Genomic DNA, 19,651 nt, shown 5'->3' on the forward strand with positions numbered 1-19,651 from the left:
ACCTGATCGGCCATGCTAAGTTAAGTTAAGTTTATTTGACATGGACATCACAATTACATTGGACAAACCAGATGCATTGCTTAAGTGTTTTAGCATACATGCTAATTCTCAACACTTGTCCACATGGCGCAGTCAATGTCAACAAGTCAATGGTGCAGTATTTTACTGTTATTTTAAGGGCGCATTATTAAGATAGTAATATGTGCCTACATAGGCAGGTGCACAACACGCGATATTTAAAAAAAAATACATGTCATAATGGTTAGTCATAATATTTATATCCATTTATCCATTTATCCATAATATCCGCCATTATAATAGCAATCCGCCAAGGTGCAAGCGCACCTGGCTTTTAAAGGGAATGGGAGATGACACTGATTGGTTTATTTCATGTTATGCCCAAAACACACCTATGATTAATTAAGAGACTAAGTACAACCCCTTTGAACCATGCGCCTTACTTTGCGCTCAGATTATCTGCCGTTAAACTATCAAAAGTGGATTTGGACACGCCCTAAATGCACTTGTGCCATGTGCTTAAGACCGTGCCCTTAGATTGTTAAAATATAGCCCCAGGTTTTTGTTGGTCTTTCCGCTGCCTCAAGATAGCAATGTGGCAACAATGCACCTGACCACACCTCATTTTAAGACCAACACGCCCGTGGGCGCTCCGATGTGCGCAAGTACATTTGCTATTTAAACAACGTGGGCACTGGATGGGAAAATGACAACTGCGTCGGTCTGAAACTAGCAAAGACACTTGCATTGCGCTTGGCGCCGCTTTGCGCCGGGTGTAAGATAGAGCCCATGGAGTGCTTGGCAAAGTCAGTGGTCAGCCCTTTAAAACATAAAAATAAGACAAAATAAAACAGACACTCAAGTGACAGCAAGTGTATGTATTTGCTTTTGACAAACACATTCTCTTGAGAACAAAGTTAATTCTCATTATTAATATACTATCTAACATACTGAAAACATATTTATCACATTAAAGGTAAAAAAAAAAAATACTCACCTCTTTGTGGATTAGTGGTTTGTCTGTGTTGTCACCGAGATATTTGCCGATGCTGGAGACCAGCTCCAAGGGGACTTTGAGTTTTTCCTGCATTCGTGAAAACTGAGTTGGTTTTGTTTGTAAAAAAAAGTTCGCTACTGTTTTTCGTTTGTTGACAGTTCCAGCTTTTTTTGAACAGGGATACCAAGTAGTCTTTCAGTGTGATCAAAGAAATGAGTAGCTTCAAACAAGTAGGACCATTTGTTTTTCAACTCACTAACTGTTTTGTTGTCACTGTTAATTGGGATGCGTTGGCTGTAAAAGGTTTCAGCCATTAGCTTCTTGACAAATGTTTCTGGGAGTAGGCTACCTGCATATGCATTTTGCAGCTCTGTCTTCTTGTCAGTTGGACCCATCTCATCTTCATTGGCTGGGAGATCTGGTTGCCACTGTACACAGCCATATCGATCATACTGTTTGGGTTTTTTGGGAATGGCATCACCCTCTGCTTGCCTCTTAGATTTCACTGTTATCTGCCTATTACAGTTTTCCATTCTGTTCTCCATTTGAAGCATTAAAGAGTCGTATCCTGTGCCAACAATGTCATCCCCACATACATCACAAAAAGACTTTGGGTATTTCTGAACATTTTCTTGGGCAATTTTTCTAAGAATGTCTTGTCCTGGTCTGTTTTTGTCTGTGGTAAGCAACTCATTAATAACGATACGAACCTCTCTCGTCTTAATGCTGGACATGGGCGTGTTTTCTCCGAGATGGCTTTTGTAAGTTCTGGAGGAAATTTATCCCATGGAATTTGAAAATTCCCAGTGGTTCTAGGTAATTGTGATGACGTAGGGCCAACATTGCTGGCTGATGGTTCTGTGGTTCCACATGCTCTCTGTGCTGCTGTTGTTGGGGAAAACTGTACGCTATTCGATGGTCCTATGAAATAAATTTTTAAAAAATAGTTAATTACATTTTTTAACATCTAGAGATTTCCACAGAAGTCTTGCGCACTTTTTGCACAATTTTTTCCAAGCTGTGACTTGAAAAAGAGATAATGCAGAGATAATGCAGAAATTTTCGATTTCTAATTTTAAATGGTCTTTACACACAAACACACAGGACAGGAGACCTATGCACTTGGCTAAAACAAATTATATTATAAGCATGTCTCACATTTTAATTCTGGTCTTCAATTACATTACAGTATGACAAACATAACCTATAAGCAGGAGTGTTCACTATGCATGGACAAAGATGATTTCAAAAAACCTGTACTAAATGCCTGAATCAATCTACTACATTGTATAGATCGTAGAATTCCTTCCAGATCATCTGCAGTTACCAGGCTGAGGTCCTCAATGCAGGCTACTCCAACGAACTCCAGCCTTTACTCCTGCATTGATGTTAAAAGGATGTCCTCAGATAATGTTTTCAAATACACAGGACGTGATGTTAAAATCCAAAGTGCCACCTCTTAAACTCCCGTGCTCCCGGTGGTGATGGAAGGCTTAAGCACTGACCTACGCTACTCTGATGTTGAGAAATGCTGGACAGACACGTCATTGGGGTTGTCAAGTGGGCTCCTACTTTCATCAACGTTTCGCTGACTGGGCCCATGACGTTTCCAGTAGGCTCAGCGGTACGTTTTGGCATCCCAGAACCACCCCCCTCTGCATCTGCCTAGCCGGCTTATTTGGGAGACCAGCTGGGGTCTTTCCTCTTCAGCCAGAACCACTGGCTACTCCGCTCTGCCACCCCTGATGTTTCCTTGATGGCCTGGCGTAGGGCTTGTCCGCTGATACCCAGGTCCCTCATCAGTCTTATAGTTGATGTTGCCACAAAGCCCCAACATCCAACTTCTACAGGGCAGATCTTTGCACTCCAGCCCCGCTGTTCTGCCTCTGCTGCAAGCTCTGTATATCGCAGTTTCTTTCTTTCGAAGGCTTCCTGCACAGCATCCTCCCAAGGGACTGTGAGCTCCACAAAGTATACCATGGGCTGAGAGTTCGACCATCTCTGATGGAACTGTAAGCCGTTGGCCCACATCCACCAGCATCTGCCAGTCCTGGGCTCCCTCCAGCTGTCCAAACCTGGCCCTTGGTGGAATCTTCAGTTGTCTTTGTTCCCCTTTCCGAACAAAGGCAATTAACATAACTGGGTTGGTTGTTCTGGGCTGCAAGGCGTTGTTGGTTGTTCTCCTGCTTTCCAGAGTTGCTGCCAGACACTTGAGCACTTGATTGTGTCTCCAGGTGTACCGTCCTTGGGAGAGGCTCACTTTACACCCAGTGAGGATGTGTCTAAGTGTAGCTGGTGTTGAGCACGGGGGTATGATGGATCTTCGCCCAGCCATTGGTTGAGATTTTTAGGGGTAGGAAGGACATTGTAGGTTGCTCGAATGAGGAAACTTATCCTGCTTGACTCCATCTCCCACATGTCCTTCCAGCTGATCTTCCGTTTTTACACACTCTCCCATCTCATCCACTGGCCCTGTTTAGCTTGCGACACAGCCTTGGCACACCTAATCGACTCCTCCTGTCGGCGGGCTTCGGCCACGGCCAACTTCCGCCGCTCTAGTGAGGATGCCTTGTTCCAGCAAGGTCGTTTTCCGCCAAACCCCAAGCCACCTCTTCCGTGTTGGACTTAGCCCATGATGTCGCCATGGTGGAGAGCAGGTAGTCTTGATGGAAGGGTAGTCTTTATCAGTGTTAAGATGGTCTCCATAATGGCTGGTGTTTTAGAGGGATGAGTAATCTTCCACCTCTGTGGTAAATTTTCAAAGGAGCATAATTATCAATGTCATCCAATGATTTGCAAACTATACTGCAATAAGCACTGCTAACAATTTCAAATACACCAAGCTCTGTTACATGATTCGCTGTTTTTTCTCTCAATACTAAGAGTACAGTCTTTTTATTTTTGATAACAATCAAAGAGATCTGTCCCAGCTTTAACAGACTAATGTCATAAGTAAGGATGACCAGCAAGTCAGTGATATACAAAGTGCCATGAACTATAACCTTATCAGTAACTACAACGTTATGATCTGAGAGATCAAATTTTTGAAGAGCATCCTTAATCTTTGAATTGTATAACTCAGGGTAATATTTGGTGGAGTTTGTGATAATCAAGCCAGGATTAAACATGCTACCACTGCTCTGGTATGCCTGCAGTAACTGATGTTTATCTGCTAGAGATTTGGGCACATTTCTGAAGTTTTTGGTAGATCGAATACTTCTTTTAAAATAGCCACGCTTGCTTCCAAAATGCACTGTTCAAGTACGAATGAGAGGACCAAATTTCAGTGTCAACTCAGGATAGTGTACAAGTAATGGTGTTTTGGCCACAGGCTTTTATGTGGGAACAGTGTGTCTTTGTTCTAAATAGTCTTCTATCAGTATTCTCATGAATGCAACCTGAGATTCTGACTACTTTGGTGCACAAACAAACTCAACCAAATTTCTCAGCAGAAGAACTAAAAGCCAAACAGCATCCTCTGAATCTCTTATTTTGTCATGCAAAATTATGGGCAAGAATCACAGTAGCCACCAATTTTGAGCTGCGTGACCCCTAAGCTTTACCCCTGTATCTGAGAGGATATTTGACTTGTTGCTGCTTTCCCCAGGAAAATATTTCAGTCTGTCATTCAACAATTTGTAAGTGAACCACTTTTTTTTGATGAGAAAGTGCAGGCATAGTGCTAAGACATAATCTACAATGCCCTCAAACAAATCATGAGCCAGACAAGGGGGCAAACTTGGTTGACAAACATGGAAGTGTGTCAATCTGTTGAAAACAGTCTGCTTTAATGCCTTGGTGCATTCTGACATCTGGGTGGTTTGCCAAATATTGTACAGAATGACTGTAATTGTCAGGAGTTCACGGGAAAATGACAACAGGTCTCAACTGCAGAGTGTAAGGGACTTATCTGACAATACCTGCAGAAAAATTCTGAGCTTGCAAAATTCTCTGTGAATCCCCCAATAAAATGGGAATGCAGATTATCTCCGGTAATGCAAACTACACTGCCTTTAAATGTCTTCTCACTTACGGTAATGCCACTATTCTCTAACTCACATAAGTCCTTCACTAAAGGATCAAAAATTGTCTGAGGCCCAAACAATTTGCAATCCTTTTCCAAACAAAGCAGTGCAAGTTGGATTTAGTCAACTGTGGATGAAAGTTAGCCAGTGTGTAATATACAGCAAGGACTTTGTGTTTCAGTCTGGCAGAGCCCAACAGGTTAGCCACCTCAAAAGCGTCCTGAAAGAGCATGATTTTTAGATAATGTGGACCCAAGGAAGACAAGGAATTGGATTTTAAAGTCCATCCATCAACTATATCAGCTAGTGTACCATCCTTTCTTGGAAGAGGATTCAAAATGTGCTGCCATGAACTATTGTCTTCCAGGATAGCTCTTAAGCTGCCCTTGATGGGTATATAATGGAAATACCTATTCTGAAAATTGCCATCATGTGCCAGGTTAATCTGCACTGGTTCAACAACGTTGAGCTTGCTTTTATAGTATTGGAGCCTCCTATGGTGTGTGGTTAGAGTTACAAATTTGGCTTCTAATGCTTCTTGCACTGGACTTTTGTCATATACATTTGTCCCTACATCTTGCCATATATGCTGAGGTATAGATTTATCCTGGAGAGCTGCAGATAGCATACTCATGGTGCATTCATGCTGAATATCCTGAATAGTCCTCATTAACAATCTCTGAGTTTGTAGCAGCAGGAACTAAATACTTCACTTGCAAGCCCAAATAAAAAAGTGCTAGGTTTTCAGTGTATTTGTCTTGTAAGTCATGATTTACATCCTCCTGGACACTACTTGTGCCTTCTACAACACTCACCTCTTCCTGTGCTGATGAACTGTGTAATGCAGTAGGCCCATCTGGAATTAGGGTCAGGTCACACATTATGTAAATGGACAGATTTTATACAGGTTCGGTCCCAGTTTTTGTGGTATCCAGAAATATGGGAGGAAAAGGATGTTTTTAGTTTGAAATATTTTGAACAGCCATCATAGGGACATGGTATGTCAAGACCCTCATTAATATGAGAATTCAAGTGGGAAACAAGCTCTGTAACATTTTGACACTGTTTGCTGCAACAATCCAAAGCACATTTCAAAGGCACAGACATATAGTGGTTATAACGTGCCTGTATCCTTGTTTTGTGGTGAGCCCTAGTGACATGCATGTTAAAAGCATTATAAGATGAAAATCTTTTACCACACGTAGGGAAACCACAGGGAAAACTGGTCTTATTGATATTCCTATGTAGCCTACAATGTTTAACAGTGGGCTTCAGAATTATTGGCACCCTTGATAAATATGCACAAAAAATGCGAAACTAAAAAATAATAGTTATTGACATAAGCTTTATTTTCCAACATGTGTAAACTAGTGTGCTTGATTAATGATTCATTGGAATCAACCAAAGTCTTACATTTTTTACATTTTTTTTCCCCAAAAAACAGGTTCCACAATTATTGGCATCCCTGGTTTAATACTTTGTGAAAACACCCCTGGCAAACATGACAGCCATGAGTCTTTTCCTATAATTTGTGATAAGGTTAGAGAACACATTTGGAGGGATTTTTGACCATTGCTCCATGTAGAACTTTTCAGAATCATTGATATCTTTGGGTTTACGCTTATGGACCCCACCTCTTCAGTTCAGACCACAGGTTTTTGATGGAATTTAAGTCTGGAGACTGAGATAGCCATTGGAAACCATGGATGTTGATTTCACTTAAGCACTTCTGTTTAGATTTTGATGTATGCTGGAGTCATTGTCCTGCTGGACAATCTACCTATGACTAAGTCCTAGCTTCTTAGCAGAGACAACCAAATTTTCTGCCAGAATTTCCTGGTACTTTGTTGAATTCATTGTGCCATTGATCTAAAATAGTCCCCCGGAACCACTGCCAGCGAAACATCTCCAAAATATCAATGACCCACCTCCATATTTGACAGTAGGTATGAGGTGCTTCTCCTATATGCATTCCTCTTTTGCCGCCAAACATGTCGATGGTGCGTATGGCCAAAACGTTCAATTTTGGTCTTATCTGACAATATAACTCTCTTCCAGTCATAATTCCAGTGAGGTTTGGCAAGCTCCATATTCTTGGTTTTGTATATTGTGCTCAGTAAGGGCTGTCTTCATGCTACCCTTCCAAAGAGTTAGTTGGTATGGAGGTGCCATTTTATGTTTTTTTTTTAGACTTGTTGACCGCAAGAAACACACCAATCTCTGCAATTCTTAAACAGTGATCCTTGGGTTATTAATGGCCTCCCTCACCATCTCACCACCTCACCGTCCGTGGGGGCACCATGCACTTGCTTCCTCTTCCTGGCAAATTTGCACCCATTCCATATGTTTTACACCTTTTTATTATTGCCCTTGCAGTGCTAAGTGATATGTTTAACCATTTATGTCTTTTTTTGTACCCAGTACCAGACTTATGACAGACTTATGACTTATGACAAAGGGATTTTGTATGCTTGTTACCTCATTTTTATTCACTAGTGAAACTGGAAGCAATGGAATGACACAATATAGTCCTTTAGACTGAATTGAACTAAATTAAGTAAAATTGTATTGGCAATTTGATTTTGTTTGATTTTACTTACAATAATTGTTAGGGGTGCCAATAATTATGGCACCTATGGTTTTCAGAAAAAGATTACTTAATAAAAAAACATTGAAGTATGAGAGTAAATGTATTGAAATAAAAGCATATAGTTTTCCCATATGTTTGAACATAACATATAGATTATTATCTGTGTCATTTATTATATGCAGCCTTTTTCTTCATTTTTATTAAGGGTGCCAATAATTCTGGAGCCCACTGTATGAAGTTACAGAGATGCTTTTAAAATCACACATGCTACAAGTGAACGTCATTGCTAATGTTACTACTGGCAAAAATCGATGTTAACTGGCTTTAGCTGACAGAATCGTGAGGGGCAGCAACGGTTACAGGGAAGAGGGTACCGTTAGCAAGCCTTCAGCAACCCAAATTGAGATGGCTATGACACAAGGTTTGCTATGACGCAAGGTTCTCGGCTGTAAATATTGCCAATGGCAGACAAAGCTTATCCGGAAACAAGCTCGTGATTAAATAATCTTGTTAAAATAAGAATTGCTTGATAGAACTGGAGATTAGGTCCACAGGCACTCATCCTGGGGCGACGTAGCTCAGGAGGTAAGAGCGGATGTCTGGCAGTCGGAGGGTTGCCGGTTCGATCCCCACCCTGGGCGTGTCGAAGTGTCCCTGAGCAAGACACCTAACCCCTAACTGCTCTGGTGAATGAGAGGCATCAATTGTAAAGTTGATAAAAGTGCTATATAAATGCAGTCCATTTTACCATCCTGCACACATTTCATGGCGCCTTTTTTGCTGCTCGTTTTGATAACATTAGCTAGTACAATAAATGACTTTATCTATATTAGATCGTGAGAAGCTCTAACCTTCCAGAAACTGAATATATGTGTAAGCACACAACAGCTAAAAATTGTTATTTCACCTTACAAAAGTTAACTGTGAACTTATTATACTTAATGTTAGCTATCCAATTGACCAAGTTTGAATTACTGCTGCCAGCTGCCTAGGTCAATTAAATTAGATCGTAAACAGACCCGTAGCCTAAATACTATTAAACTTTGAATGGTTAACTACATCAAAGATATATTTAAGATAAGCAATAAGAATATGTTTCTTACCGCAGGGTTGTCTCACCGCTCCTGCGTGTATTGCACATAGGCTACATCTCACCATGGCACCCACGATGCATTGCGTTTAAAGGAAAAGTCTGTGAAAAGGTTATGAAGGAATAATGTGGTTAAAAATACTAGTATACGTACCGTAAAATTACAGATTTTTTAACAGTGTAGATGGCAAAGTGTCATGTCTATGTTACCTTAGCGAACGTTGGCTAGCTCTCCCACTAGTGAAATGGGATGTTACTGGGCTTCTAGGCGTGTGTAACTTTATAATTACAAACGATTTTGGGATTTGGAGGTACTGTGGAAGAGGAGGTACTGTGGAAGACAAGGCCGTCGCCGCTGCTACCCGAGGCTGGGGGATTACAAGCTACCACTCCCCTGCTTCATTCCGGCAGCTGGGATCAAGTCGGGCAGGCCTATCTCTGCCATCGGCCCCGGACTGTTGAATTTCTACACGGGGGTCAAGCACTACATCCATTTGCAGTGGTCATCGCTGAAGAGCCGAACACATGTTCACCATGACTGCTATGGGCGATAAGAAGGCAATGGCCTGTGGCATATGTGGGATGTTCATAGTAGTGTCTGCTGACGATTTTATGGATGATTTTAAATGTATCAAATGCAAGCACATTCAGGAACTTGATCGAAAAATCATCCTACTTGAGGAACGCATTAAGGAGATCGCAAAATGCGAACAAGCGGTGGACTGTTTTAATAACATTTCTGTTATGCGACTGGACCCGCATCCCACCAGCTGTTCCTCGCCTCACAACACCAGTGGGAGGTGGACTACACAGCGTCGAAAGACTGGGAGACAGCCGCTTCTTTTACCGCCGGAGATCATTACCAGAAACAGATACTCTGTGCTTAGTGATTACGAAGAACATGAGAATCTGATAAACTCTGATTGCCCTTGCTCTGATTCAGACGAGATCCTTTTAATCGGTGACTCTATTATTTGAAATGTCAATGTTTCACCTGCTGATGACAAAACCAGGGTTCATACAGAATGTTTCCCTTGTGCTAGAGTCCTCGATTTAGCTAGTGTCACGGAGAACGTTAACAAACAAGTATAAGAACGTAGAAACGGTAATTGTTCATGTAGGAACAAATGATATAAAGCAATGGGAAACCTTGAAAAAGCAATTCTGTACTTTGGCTGACAAACTGGAAACAATTAACAAAAAAGTGATTGTGTCTGGTCCACCCTAATAGATTAGGTGCTGTAATTTTATCCAGCAATATACAGAACGTGCTTAGACAAGCCTGACTACGCTCTGCTCTGCCTAATCAGGAAAACGCAAGGTGCACAAACTTATCAGTGCATACTGATTATATAAAAAAATCTGAAGAGGTTTTCTACATTCAGTCTGTTAGTTCTAGCGTTAGGTTGCCCCGCCAGAGTAAATACCCCATTGGTGTAAACATAGACAATTTGATAAAGATCCCACTCCAGGAAGCACCCCGCTTAAAACCACCGCTAACCTCTAAACAGCTAAGATTTGCACTATTGAATGTCAGGTCACTCAAAACCAAAACATTTATAATTAATGACCTTATTGTGGATAATATATTAGATTTTATCTTCTTAACTGAAACCTGGTTGAGCACGGATGGAGCAATCTCTCTAATAGAGGCCAGTCCTCCGAACTACAATTTCTTTCAGATAATAAGGCAAAGAAAAAGGGTGGTGGATTAGCCAATATCTTTGCAGATACTCTAAACTGCAAACAAACTGCCCTTGGAGATTTTTCCTCGTTTGAGTATCTTGCTCTCACACTTAAGTGTTACCCTCCTGTGCTTATTGTAACTGTCTGTCGTCCACCTAAGCAAAACACTGTATTTCTGCCTGTATTTGCAGATTTTTTATCAATTGTTCTTACCAACTTTGATAAGATTCTTTTAGTTGGTGATTTTAATCTGCATGTGGACAATGGGACAGATTCCAAGGCTGTGGAGTTCATGAATCTTTTACATTCCTTTGATTTTAATCAACATGTTACAGAACCATGGTCACACTCTATATATATTACTATATCTATACAATATTACTGTTCCCTTAATTACTAATGTCATTATATAAGATCGCTACTGTGTGCTGTGTACAAAAAGCTGTGTTACTGAGTGAAAAATTAAAAAGCGCTTCTCTGACTCCTCTTCTGCAGCCAGGTTCTCAGACCTTTTGAGAATTCACATCTGGATCTAACGCTACTATGGTTAAAAGCTCTGTAAATCAACTAGTTGACCATTTTAACAATGCATTAAAGACCACTATTGACATTGTAGCCCCAGAGAAACTTGTCGTAAAACAGAAAGGAGATGGAGGAAAACAAAACTACAGATACACCATGACATTTATAAGGAAAAACTGTGCAACTATAATAAAGCTGTACATACAGCATTTTTAGGGGTCCAAGCAGTGAAGCTGGTGGAACCCTATTGTATCTGTTAGGATTATTATTAGGGGTCCAAGCAGCGAAGCTGGTGGAACCCTATTGTATCTGTTAGGATTATTAGGGGCCCAAGCAGCGAAGCTGGTGGAACCCTATTGTATCTGTTCGGATTATTATTATTATTATTATTATTATTATTATTTTTCTTTGCTAAAAGTGTCTGAGGCTCAGCAACCATAAGTCCTAGAGCAACCAAATTTGGCAGGTGGGTTTCTATGGCCCCCCACTACTCAGGCACTACAAATCACCTATGTCGGCCAGATGGTGGCGCTATAACAAAGGGTAATGCGTAAAAGGCCAAAACTCCCACACCATAAGTTAGATCAACACAAAACTTCATGGACCTATGCATCTGAACGTGCTGTACAACTTTGTCATTGGGACCACCTATGTCCGCCATATTGTTTGCTCGCCATTTAGACTTTTTAGTTGGGCCGTGGAAGTTTTCTCCGCTAAAATGTCTGAGGCTCAGCAACCATAAGTTGTAGTCCAACCAAATTTGGTAGGTGGGTTCCTATGGCCCCCCACTACTCAGGCACTACAAATCACCTATGTCGGCCAGATGGTGGCGCTATAACAAAGGGTCATGTTTAAAAGGTCATAACTCTTACGCCATAAGTCAGATCAACACAAAACTTCATCGACCGATGCACCTGAATGTGCTCTACAACTTTTCTTTTGGGAGCACCTATGTCTGCCATATTGTTTGCCCGTCATTTGGACTTTTTTATTAGTTGGGGTGCGGAAGAGCTGGAGCTCCAAATCTAAACGGTTACGACATCTAGTAAACTTCTTTACGGCAAGCGACATCCATGGCGACGCAAGTAATCCGACACCGTAGGGTCTAGTTTTTATCAGTGAGGGTACGGTCGGGGAAGGAATGGAAGACAGTGCCACCCAGAGTGCGAGCTACAATACCAAAAGTGTGTCAGTAAAAGCGTTTTGAGAGGATGAATAATTACTTTTCTTTGGCATCCATTTTAAGACAGTATCGGGTGAGTTCGTTAAGTCTTTAAATCTGTCGTTATGGTGAGAAACGCGCGAAAACACGCTGGTATAGTAAAACAATGATGGCAATACATGTATAGTCCGCTTCGTTCCGTTGCTACCATAACATAAACTATCTTGTGTCTACAGCTGCAGTTTCTCGCTGCAATTTCTAATATTGAATATAAACAAAGGACGCAATTTATGCTGTAAATCGTATTCTCAATTTAATCTCTAAATTGACTGTAAGCTTAGGGTTGTAACTAGGTAGTTGTTTCGTAGGTGACTTAACTCGTCTTAACTATTGCTTGTATTTTTGCATAGACTGCGTTGTTGCTGTTCTTGTTTGTGTTAGTGTTAATCAGTTTAACCTAAATTTTTCTTATCTGCCAATGTCTAAATAAATAAACCGGTAGGCTGCTCTGCGGCCAGCACTCGGGTCGCGAGTTGATATTACGTCCTTTTTTTTTGTTTTTTCTCAATGTCGTTTTTATTATTTGAAATGTGCATTTAGTGTCATTATTCTATCTGTCTCTGTGGCGCTCTGAAATGTGCATCCTCTGCTAAGCTGAGCAATGGATTGGAATATGTGTCTGACGTAGTGTTGCACGGTATACCAAAACCTCAGCACTTTCTCGGTACTTAAAAAAAAAGAAAAAAAAAAGAAACGGTTTGCTATTAGAATATTCCGACGTTCGGTAGTTTTGAGTCAAATGTAAAAGCCAGGGAAAATTGTCTCCCGCATTGCTGATTGAGAGGATGAAAAGTGTAATTTGTCAGAATCTTCGCTAGAAGGCAGTAGCAACTAAGGTTGCCAAGTGAGGTGACTTGCGCTTGTGCACTCAGCTGCTTGATACAGCGCAAGCTTTGACTCAGTTCACTTCAGTAGCAATAGGTGTTCAAATTTGGAAATATTTTATTATAGATAGATGCTGTATTGTTATTAAAATATGCTGTTTTTAAATCTATTTAAAGGTGAAAGACCTGTTTTAAAGATTATTTACTTTACAACTGTTTAATTTTTGCAATATATTTAACATATTTTTCTATTGTTCAGTGTTGTAACACTATAGGCCTATGCATATTAATATGTTGAAGAGGCTTCAACTTAAAGGTTGTTAATGAACCAGGTTGTTAATAAACCATGAATTCGAAAATGAGGTCAACCCTTGTGGACATTACGTTTCTGATCTATTAAGGTAATTTCAGTATTGTTAGGTACCGAGTATCGAATTAGCATCGTTTAAGTTTCAAGTATCATTTCAGTATTGAGTATCGTAATACTAAACCTGGTATCAGTATCAAAGTCAAAATTTTGGTATCGTATCAACACTCGTCTGACGCCTTTTTTAGTTGTGGCGCAGAAACACTGCAGCTGTGCATACACGCCGGACCATCTAAGTGTTACGACATCCCATCTAAGTGTTACGACATAGTAAAGGCCTTGACGGGAAGCGGCCAGGACACATCCATGGCGACGCAACTACATTACATTACATTATAGGTATTTAGCTGACGCTCTTATCCAGAGCGACTTACAACAGAGTAACCAAACTCAGGATCAAGTCCGCTTAAGTCCATTGAACAACATGTAGATAAAAAGCCTTTACTATGATGCATACAATAAAGAGAAACAAGATAGTCTGAACAAAATTTTTTTTTTTTTTTTTTTTTTTTTTTTTTTTTTTTTTATAGTTATGGGAGGGGGTTTAGGGAAGAGGAGAGAGGTACACAGAGAAGAGGTGCGTCTTGAGTTTCCGTTTGAAGGTGCTCAGACACTCTGCTGTTCTGACCTCCACTGGAAGATCGTTCCACCATCGTGGGGCCAGAACTGCAAAGAGTCGAGACCTTGTTGCTGCTCGTGTAGGGGGAGGAATCAGCCGCCCTGTAGTAGCCGATCGGAGCGATCTGGCCGGCTTGTAGGGTCTGATCATCTTCTGCAGATAACCAGGAGCTGACCCCTTGACTGCTTGGAAAGCAAGCACCAGTGTCTTAAACCGGATGCGAGCTTGCACTGGTAGCCAGTGGAGGGAGATGAGGAGGGAGTGACGTGGGAGTCACGAGGGAGGTTGTAAACCAGACGTGCTGCTGCATTCTGGATGAGCTGAAGGGGTCTGGTGGCTGATGCTGGGAGGCCAGCCAGGAGGGAGTTGCAGTAGTCCAGACGTGACAGTATCATGGCCTGGACCAGGAGCTGTGTGGAATAATTGGTGAGGAGTGGTCTTATTCTGCGGATATTGTACAGGATGAACCTGCACGACCGGGTGGTTGCCGCGATATTCTCAGAGAGTGACAGCCTGTTGTCGAGCACAACTCCAAGATTTCGGGCACTCTGTGAAGGGTGTAGGGGAGTGTCTCCTAAAGAAATGGGGAGATGAGAAGTGGGAGAGGTAAGAGAAGGAATATGGAGAAGTTCCGTTTTGTTTGTGTTGAGCTTGAGCTGGTGTTTGGTCATCCAGCTCTGGATGTCACTCAGGCAGGCGGATATGCGATCGGAGACCTGAGTGTCTGTGGGAGAGAAAGAGTAGAAAAGTTGAATATCATCTGCATAGAGATGATATGACATGCCATGGGCGGCAATAACAGGGCCAAGGGACCTAGTATACAGAGAAAAGAGGAGGGGACCAAGGACAGAGCCCTGAGGGACCCCAGTTGTGAGGGGACGAGGAGCTGATACTGCACCGGCCCAGGCAACCTGGAAGGAGGCGGCCGGAGAGATAGGACGCAATCCAGTTGAGGGCTGGTCCGCAAATTCCCAATTTTGTCAGGAAGACAGAAGTGTAGGATGGTCAACGGTGTCGAAGGCAGCTGAGAGGTCAAGAAGAATTAGGACAGATGAACGGGATGCTGCGTGTGCTGCGTGGAGAGACTCAGTGACGGAGAGCAGGGCAGTCTCCGTCGAGTGACCGGGTCTGAAACCAGACTGCTGAGGGTCTTGGAGGTTATGTTTAGAAAGAAAAGAGGAAAGTTGGTTAGACGCAGCACGTTCGAGAGTTTTAGATAGGAATGGAAGAAGGGATACCGGTCTGTAGTTTTGGGTGAGGCAGGGGTCCAGTGTTGGTTTCTTCAGAATGGGGGTGATGTGGGCTCTTTTGAAAGATGACGGGAAGGTGCCAGAAGTCAGGGAGGAGTTAATCAGGTGGGCGATGAAGGGGATGATCTCTGGTGAGATCAGCTGGAGGAGGGTAGAGGGGAGGGGATCAAGGGCACAGGTGGTGGGACGGTGGGAGAGCAAGAGTTGGGAGACATCAGGGAGAGAGAGTGGGGAGAAGGTGGAGAATGTGGGGAGGGTCATAGAGGGGATGGGGGGAGGGAAGGGTGGGGAGTCGGGAGGGTCAAGGGAGCTGCGGATGAGTGTGACCTTTGCTTCGAAGAAGGCTGCGAATTCTTCAGCAGTAAGGGAGGTCTGAGTTGGAGGTGAGGGTTTACTGAGGAGAGAGGAGAAAATTGAAAACAGTTGCCTGGGGTTAGCAATAGATTTGTGTATTTTAGAGTGGTAGTATGTTGCCTTGGCAGTGGCAACTGCTGAGGAGAAGGAGTTCAGTAGGGACTGGTAGGCAGAGAGGTCCGTTGGCATTCTAGACTTCTTCCAGTTCCGCTCTGCTGCACGCAGGGCAGTCCTGGAAGATCGCAGAACGTCAGTCAGCCACGGGCATGGAGGAGATGGGCGTGTGGGCCTGGAGACAAGAGGACAGAGGGTATTAATGGCAGTGGAGAGTGATGATAGCAGGGTGTCAGAGGCCGAGTCAGAGGGAAGGGCAGAGAAGACATCAAGAGGGGGGAGGGAGGCAGTGACACAAGGGGCAAGAGAGGAGGGAGAAAGGGCGCACAGGTTACGGCGGACAGAGACGGTAGGGCTGGGTGGAGAGAAGGGGTGTGGGTGGGAGGGAAGGGGGAGTGAGAAGGAAACAAAATGATGATCAGAGGTATGGAGAGGGGTGACGTTTAGGCCAGTGCAGGTGGTGTTCCTCAAAAATACGAGGTCGAGGAGGTTGCCAGCCTTGTGGGTTGGGGGAGAGTGCTGGAGGGAGAGGTCGAAGGAGTGGAGTAGTGGAAGGAAGGCTGCAGACTGGGAGGCTTCAAGGTGAATATTGAAGTCTCCGAGGAGGATGAGGGGGGCACCATTCTCAGGGAAGGAGCTGAGCAGGATGTCAAGCTCAACTAAGTCATCCGACAGCGCCTCTTAGCACAAAATTGGCCATAAGTCGTCAATACAATCATCATGATATTCAGTAAGTATGTTGGATGAAAGCATATGATCATTAGGACAAAACCATTTTAAAATCGCCCCATAGGGGGCGCAACGGTGCCAATGCTTGGACCCCTCCCAACGCCGCTTGCGGCTTTAATTCTTCTTATTATTATTTTTCTCCGCTAAAAGTGTCTGAGGCTCAGCAACCATAAGTCCTAGAGCAACCAAATTTGGCAGGTGGGTTCCTATGGCCCCCCACTACTCAGGCACAAAAAAGCACGTACGTCGGCCAGATGGTGGCGCTATAACAAAGGATAATGCGTAAAAGGCCATAACTCCCACACCATAAGTTAGATCAACACAAAACTTCATCGACCTATGCATCTGAACGTGGTCTACAACTTTGCCATTGGCACCACCTATGTCCACCATATTGTTTGCCCGCCATTTTGACCTTTTCTTTGGGGCGTGGAAGTTTTCTCCGCTAAAATGTCTGAGGCTCAGCAACCATAAGTTGTACACCAACCAAATTTGGTGGGTGGGTACCTATGGCCCCCCACTACTCAGGCACTACAAATCACCTATGTCGGCCAGATGGTGGGGCTATAACAAAGGGTCATAACTCCCACACCATAAGTCAGATAAACACAAAACTTCATCGGACGATGCATCTGAATGTTCTCTACAACTTTGCCATTGGGACCACCTATGTCCGCCATATTGTTTGCCCGCCATTTGGACTTTTTTATTAGTTGGGGTGCGGAAGAGCTGTAGCTCCAATTCTAAAGTATTATGACATCTAGTAATTCCTTTATGGCAAGCGGCTAGAAGACATCCATGCAACTAAGTAATCCGACGCCGTCGGGTCTAGTTTTTATCTGTGAGGGGAGGGTCTGAACTTCATAATGGACAATATTATCTATGTGGGCATTCATAAAAATATTCTTTCACCAGTCAAAAAATCGTATTCCGTCATAGCAACAAAATAAACCTGACAATAGCCCTAAGATATGCCAATTACGGCAGTGAAAACGCTGCTCACTGAGTAATGAAATAAACGAGACAACGTTTTAAAAAATGATACTACAGTCAATATCTGGGACTAAATATTGAATAAATATACAACCTTACTGTTGGTTTTACGCGTAGAGATGTCCCTTTTGAGACTGAGTGGTCATATATTGTCTTGGACAATCCGTTTGTGAAATATACACGCATCTGTGATGCCTGGGTACCTTCAGAAATAGCTGTGCGTAATACTACACCTGTTTTTTACGGCTTTGTTGCCCTTTTTAGTTCAGCCTGGCTTCATTGACAATTCATTTATTCAGTAGGTGAGAGTATAAGCTTTCTGACGATGTATAATATGTCTGATTTTGCTTTTGGAATAGCGTTTTATAGGTCAGCGTAATGGAAAACTTTCTTATCATCGCATTCACTTGCGCATTCACTGTGGCATAGCATTAAAGACGATGCACCTAACGAAACGTTGTCAACGATTTTCATAATTTCTTGGAGAGTACTATTATTATTGAGGACTTCGGGGCATAGCTAAGCCATATCTTTGCTGATAGACCTATCTGACATCGTTTTCTGACGCAAAACAGAAGCAGATAGGACTTTGTCATTGATTTACTGTCTCTGTCTCTATACTACTAAACACAGATAAAATGTCATATTGCTATGTAAGTATTACTGCTCAAAATATTTAGGTTAATTATGTTATTTTTGAAATTGAGTGTCTTTAAATAGATTAGTGGTATTATATAATGTGGATATTTCACACTGCAATGTAAGCGTTAGTGTAATAGTTTTTGTGATGCATGCAACTGTGATGACGAGAGTGTTGGAACGTTGCTAAAACGTGGTGGACGGTTGAAAATTATTTTCGTCCGATCCCCGTCCGTCCTTATGCTGAGAAATAGCTAAACCATTTTTATTGATAGTAATTGAGTTTCTCTGCAAATGCGCGAAAACACGCTGGTATAATAAAACAATACGGTAAATATAGCCTATATATGTAGTTCGCTTCGTTCCGTTGCTACCATAATATAACAAACTTTCTTGTGTCTACAGCTGCAGTTTCTCACTGCAATTACTATTGAATATAAACAAAAGACGCAAATGCTGTAGTCTGCCAATGTCGAAATAAATAATAAGGTACTCTTCGCGCAGCACGCATGTTAGCAGGGATGGTGAGTTGATATTTCGTTTTTTTTAATGTCGAATTTATTAGGATATTTGAAATATGTATTATTATCCTATCTGTCTCTGAGGCGCTCTGAAATGTGCATTCTCTGCTAAACTGAGCAATGGATTGGAATATTTGTCTGACGTAGTGTTGCACGGTAGGCCTATTCCGAAACTTCAGCACTTTTTTGGTATTTAAAAAAAAAAGACACGGTTCGGTATTAGAATTTTCCGACGTTCGGTAGTTTTTTGTCAAATGTAAAAGCCAGGGCAATGTGTCTCCCGCATCACTGATTGAGAGGATGAAAAGTGTAATTTGTCAGAATCTTCGCTAGATGGCAGTAGCAACTAAGGTTGCCAAGTGAGTTGACTTACGCTTGTGCACTCACTCGTTGATACAGCGCAAGCTTCGAATCAGTTCATTTCAGTAGCAATAGGTGTTCTAATTTGGAAATATTTTATCATAGGAAGATGCTGTATTGTTATTAACATATGCTGTTTTAGATCTATTTTAAAGTGAAAGACCTGTTTAAAGACTATTTAGTCTACAATTGTTTAATTCTTGACATATATTTAATATATTTTTCTGTTGTTTCGTGTTGTAACACTATAGGCCTATGCTTATTAATATGTTGAACAGGCTTCAACTTAAAGGTTGTTAATAAACCAGGTTTTTAATAAACCGTGAATTCGAAGATGAGGTAAACCCTTGTGGACGTTACGTTTCTGATCCATTAAGGTAATTTCAGTATTGTTAGGTACCGAGTATCGAATCAGCATGGTTTAAGTTTCAAGTATAATTTCAGTATTGAGTATCGTGATACTAAACCTTGTATCAGTATCAAAGTCAAAATTTTGGTATCGTGACAACACTAGTGTGACGCCTTTTTTAGTTGTGGCGTAGAAGCACTGCAGCTGTACGTACACGCCGGGCCATCTAAGTGTTACGACACAGTAAAGGCCTTTACGGGAAGTGGACAGGACACATCTATGGTGACGCAACTAAGTCATCAGACAGCATGTCTTAGCACAAATTTGACCATAAGTCATCAATATTTTACTACGTCAGACACATACTCCAATCCATTGTTCA

General features: G+C 42.1%; 1 protein-coding gene across 5 annotated transcripts in view; it reads left to right on the forward strand.

The window, feature by feature from the left end:
* Positions 1-19,651, forward strand: part of pomt1 (protein-O-mannosyltransferase 1) — a 235,961-nt gene that overhangs the window by 82,291 nt on the left and 134,019 nt on the right. The gene's annotated exons all lie outside the window — the stretch shown is intronic.

Source organism: Anguilla rostrata, chromosome 10 (genome assembly GCF_018555375.3).
Source record: "Anguilla rostrata isolate EN2019 chromosome 10, ASM1855537v3, whole genome shotgun sequence".
In the NCBI taxonomy this organism is placed as follows: domain Eukaryota; kingdom Metazoa; phylum Chordata; class Actinopteri; order Anguilliformes; family Anguillidae; genus Anguilla; species Anguilla rostrata.